Raw genomic sequence first — 6,000 nt, 5'->3', positions numbered from 1 at the left:
AACCTTCAGATTCTGTGTCTCCCTCTCTCTCTCCTCCCCTGCTCATGCTCTGTCTCGGTCTCTGTCTCAAAAATAAACAAAAATTAAAAAAATTTTAAAAAAGTATATTTTCTATATCGTTAATTTACATACACACAGACACAAATGTATATGTATTCATACGAAAGATTTTTGGAAAAAACAGCACAATGTTCGTGTGGGTTATCTATGGGTTCCCTTCCCTTGCCTACTCCCACCAACCTCCATCCCTCAGGAAAGGCAGCCCCCTGGGGAAGCCTTGTGAGGCCTGACTGCATTTTACCTCTGGCAATGAAACGGTTTGTGTTTTTGTCTATACTCCCCTCTAGGATGTAAGCTCACTAAGAGCGGGAGCCCTGTCTTACTCATCTTCACATCAATAGTTTCTAGAAGGGTCTTTCAATATGATACAAGCTGCAAAAATTGAACTCAATTCAAATGACATCAGTAAAATAATTTTAGCCAGCAGTGAATATAGGAGGTGGGACAATACTTGGCATAAAAGGCTTTTTTCTCTATTCTGTGTGTGTTCACAAAACTATTTTGCTAATTGAAAAAGTTAGGAGTGCCAAGCAGAAAGGCCTAAAAATATCAGTCTTCTGAAGGATGAAACAGACAGTACTAGTCGGAAACCATACCTCTATGTTGTGGTTGTTGGGTTCAAGAGCTCCTGTCATTTCTTCTATTAACAGCAAGAGTGAAGGAAAGCTGGAAAGAGTGTAATAAGTGACCAGACAGAATTTTAAACTTCTTTTCTAAGTGTGCTTAGGAGAATATCCTTAGCCAAAACTGCTGAGTACAGATAAAATACTTTGCTGCTTTTTAAATCACCCTAATCTTGAAAGCAATTAACTGTGCTTTGATAATTGAATTGATTTTTCCTTCCTCATTGAGGAACATTGACATCAACTGGGGAACTGAAGGAAAATCTCTTGAATATCATTAAAAATCAGCTTTATTGAACAGCTTAGCATATATTTAAAATATGGTTTAGAGGGAGCTTACAAAGCTAAGTAAAAAAAAAAATTAAATGCAGTCAAGGGTGCTGCTACCTTATAATACCATAGTTAAAAAGAAACAAATAATTCTGGATGCATTTTTTTTTAATAAAGGAAAACTACTTTTTTTTTGTCTGCCACATTCATATATTACTCAAAAGCACTTCAACTAATTGGTTCAGACTTTCTCAGTATAGCTACCTTTGAGATTTATAAGGAAAAGTTTCAACAGAATCACAGTTATTGCTGAATGTATCAGGAATGTTACCTAGCAACATTATGGTAAAAATGCTTAACTATAGACATAGAATTTTTACCAACGCACTGGGCTCACATGAGGTGCCATAGAAGTGATCATTATTTTTGTAGGATTACAGGAACTACAAAGAACATGCTGCTATAGATAGCATGTTTGTGTCCCTCCAAGATTCATACGTTGAAAACTAAAACCACCCAAGGTGATGGTATTAGGAAATAGAGTCACTGGGAAGTGATTAGGTCATTAGCACCGAGCCTTCATGAATGGGATAATGGGATCAGTGCCCTTATGAGAGAGAGCTCTCCTGCCCCTTTCCACCATGTGAGGACACAGTGAGAAGTTGGTGGTCTGCAATCCAGAAGAGGGCTCTCACTAGAACCTGACCATGCTGACACCCTGATCCCAGACCTCTAGCCTCCAGAACTTCTGCCCAGGATGGCCAAATCTGCGTCCTGGGCAGAAGTGGTACTCCTGGAAAAAGCCTGATGCTTTTTTGGGCCCACTTTCTTACTCCTTTATACTCTACTCCCAGGCTGCTTTGGTTTTCTGTCTTTGTTGACTAACGGAACTTTCTTCTGACATTGATTCAGAATTCTATTGATTCAGAATTCAGAGAACCAGGAAAATGAAATACCTAGATTTCTTTTTCATAGAAACATGACGATAATTTATGTTCAAAACCACAGCCCTGAGGCACTGAAGAAGCCATGAAATACTTCATTTATAGGCAGCAAATCAAGGTCTTAGGGTGATTTTTGGTGCTAAGGATAGTTTTTGAATGTATTTTCTTTGAAAATTGGTAATCTTCAGATGGTATAAAATTTCATTCATATTATTCAGGTAACCAGATTCCCTAATGCCCAATGATTCTAGGCAAATAATCATTTGCTGTACAAATGTTAGAAATTTTACTCTAAAGATTGAATTGCACGGCTATTGAATATGAAGTTATATATTAAAGAGTCTAATTTAAATTAGCAAAATTAAGTGATAATATCCTCAATTATTTTATTTTCATAAAAGGAAGATACAATTTGGGAGGAACTTTTTAATAGCAGGGTATCCTTCAAGGACTTCATCAAAATCAGTTCAATATGTATACTCTTTTTTTCCGTAAGTTTTCACCTTCATTTAAGAAAATTTCGATTAGCAGACTGTATTGACCATTTTACTTTATGCTACCTAGGAAGGGGAGCTAGAAGAAGCAAAAAACATTTCTCATTGCATCCTACTATGTGCCAGGTACCGTGGAGAATCTGTGGAGTTGGGCAGAAATGAGTATCAGCTCATCTGTCTGTTATCTAAGTGACCTTGGTCATGTTGCCTAATCTGTCTAGTCTCAGAATCAGCATCTGTACAAATGAGTATAACAATGCTTTACTTTATAGACTTCAAGTAGAATAAAGTGGGCTGATATAACAAGCATTTCACATAATATCTAACACATGGGACCTGCTCAACAAGGGGAGACAAGTCTCATAACCATCGATATTCTCTTCCTCGTCCCCTATGTCACTGTTTTTGCTACTGCATTAATCCTCTGAACGGTATTCAAACATTCAGTATTTCGTCCATCTGGAAAGAACTTTGCCCTGATCCCACATTTCGCTGCATGTGATCTGCCCTGATCCCCTATTTCTCTGCTTCCCATTATAACTCTGCAAAAGAGGAGCAGCCTGGCTCTCTGGTGGTGAGCTGTGACTGGGTCAAGAAAGTGAGTGGATCTCAAGCTTGGCTGACAGCAAGGTCACAGAGACAGCTCAGGCACATGCATGCACATGCACACAAACACAAAATACACACCATGCCACACACACACACACACACACACACATACACACACACACACACAAGCACACACACACACACACCACCACTGGTGAATGGGAAAAAGAGGGAATAGGATAAAACTGGGATAACCAAGATGGTTTAAATGACATGAGAATCAGGGATTAAAATGGAAAGGGTGATCAGTGATCTAGGGCTGCCAAAAGATCAAGGTGTATAAAACACTCATAAAAAAGCTCCTAGATTTGTCAATTAGGAGATCATCAGTGACTCTATAAAGAAATCTCAGTAAAGACAGAAACATATACCAGATGGTTTAAATCATGTCAATACTTCCTCTCTTCCCATTCTCTCTTAAGTGTAATATAATCAGGTCGTTCTTTTTTTTTTTTTTTTTTTTTTTTTTTTTTTTTTTTTTTTTTCAACGTTTTTTATTTTATTTTTGGGACAGAGAGAGACAGAGCATGAACGGGGGAGGGGCAGAGAGAGAGGGAGACACAGAATGAGAAACAGGCTCCAGGCTCCGAGCCATCAGCCCAGAGCCCGACGCGGGGCTCGAACTCACAGACCGCGAGATCGTGACCTGGCTGAAGTCGGACGCTTAACCGACTGCGCCACCCAGGCGCCCCGAATCAGGTCGTTCTTTTAATGCCCTGCTAAACCTTTTCTTATTGAGGTTACCAGTGACCTCTACATTATTAATTCCAGTGGTCAAATTTCAGTCTTCAGTGTATATCATCTGTAACATTTGATAAAATGGATCACTGTCTATCCCTTGAAACACTATCTTCACTCAGCTTCCAAAATATCATTCCCCTGGCCTTTTCTTCTTACCCCACAGACAACTTCTTTTCTTGTTTGTCCTCACACATCTTTCCCTTAATGTAGGAATATTTCAGAGTCTTTAGACCTCTTCTTCTCTTCACTTCACAAAGTTTCATGGCTTCGAATGCTATCTACATGTTGAAAATTCTGAAGTTTACACTTCTAGCACAGACTATGCATCTCACTCCAGATTCACATATTCAACTATCCACTTGACATCTCCATTTGGATGTGTTTAGGCAACTCAAATTTAAGAGGTTGAAAACTAAACTCCTGATCTTCCTATTCATTCACTGTTGCCCACTTTTCCATTTATACTAATTCCGTTCTTTCAGCTGTTGTTTCCAGAAATCTTGGTATGATTCTTGTTGCCTCTATTTCTTTTGTACCCTATATGGTGGTTATAAAATATGCCTACTAAATCTGATACTCCTCCCTTCAAATGGTGGAGTCTGATTTCCCTCCCCTTGAGTGTGACTTACTGGCATGACTCTAATAAAATAAAATGGAAGCAAAGGTGTGAAACTTTGAAGATGAGGTCATAAAAGACACTGTGGTTTCCTCTTCCTTCTCTCTCTTTTCTTACTCTGGGTATATTGGTCTACTTGGGCTGTCATAACAAAATATCACATACTCGTGGCTTAAATGGAAATTTAGTGTCTCACATTTGTGGAGGCTGGAACTCATAAATATAAATTTTGGGAGAAGGACACAGACATTCAGGTCATAACAATGGGAGAAGTTTGTAGTCAGGTCATAAAGACTCTCAATTAGCCTGAGAGGTCCTTCAGGCAAGGAACTGAAGCCTCCTATCAACAGCTTGATGTGAGTGAGCCATGTTAGAAGTCAGTCATTCAGCCCCAGTCGGACCTTCCGATGATAGTAGCCCCCAGCAACATCCTGCCTGCAACTTGATGAGAGACCTGAGCCAGAAATACTCAGCTAACCTGTGTGAAATTCCTGGCCCACAAAATCTGTGAGATGTTTGTTGTTTTAATCCACTTAGTTTTGGGTTGTTCTGAAGCAATAGAGATCTAATACACCCTACAGCAAATCCATTGACAAAGTTAATTGGCTCCACCTACAAAATATATCCAGAATCCAACTACCTTCATTGTTACTACCCAAACATATGCCACCATTATATCTTAGTTGGGTTTTTGCAAAACCTTCCTAATTGGTTTCCCTACTTCCACCTTGACCATTACAATCTGTTCACAGAGTGATTGTACAACCAGTACAATCTGTTCACAGAGTGATCCTATTAAGATATAATTGATATCATGCCACTTCTCTGCTTAAAACCCGTACGTTTAAGGCTGAAATCCCCCTTATGTCATCTTCTGGTTTCACCCTCATTCTCTTTGCTCTTGACACATTGGCTTCATTACCATTTCCGGATCATGCCAGCTACCTTTCAACCTCAGAGCCTTTGCAATTGCTCTTCCCTTTTCCTGAAGTACTCTTCCTCCATGTATCTGTATGGCTTACACCTTGGTATTCAAATATTTGCTTAAACATGAATTTCCTATTTCTTGTTCTCCTTCTCTGCTTCCATAGCTCATATCTAGCTCATACTATATAATTTTCTCCTTTTTTCCCCTGAATTCCCCAAATAGAATGCTGGCTTTGGGACTACAGGAATTTTATCTATTTTGCTTGTTCTTGTATCTTCAGTATTAAAGAGTATGCCTGGCATAAATTATGTATTCATGAATATTTGTTGAAAGAATGAATGAATAAGTGAGATAAATAGCCAACAAAATTTTTGTTATATATATATATACATATATATATATATGTATATATATATGTATATATACATATATATATATATATGCACTTGTGGGACACCTGGGTGTCTCAGTAGGTTAAGCATCTGACTCTTGGTTTTGACTCAGGTCACGATCTCATGGCTTGTTCGAGTCTGCATTGGGCTCTGCATTGATAGTGGGGAGGCTGCTTGGGATTCTATCTCTCCCTCTCTCTGCCTGCCCCCCTGTAGCTCATGCTGTCTCTGTCTCTCTCAAAATAAATAAATAAACTTTAAAAAAGAAATAAACTTGTTAAAAGTCAGACATCTATGTTGAGGGATTGCAAAGTATGAACCTA

Source organism: Panthera onca, chromosome B2 (assembly GCF_046562875.1).
Source record: "Panthera onca isolate mPanOnc1 chromosome B2, mPanOnc1 haplotype 2, whole genome shotgun sequence".
Taxonomy (NCBI): Eukaryota; Metazoa; Chordata; class Mammalia; order Carnivora; family Felidae; genus Panthera; species Panthera onca.
The sequence above is the reverse complement of the archived record's forward strand: the minus strand, read 5'-3'. Positions refer to the sequence as shown.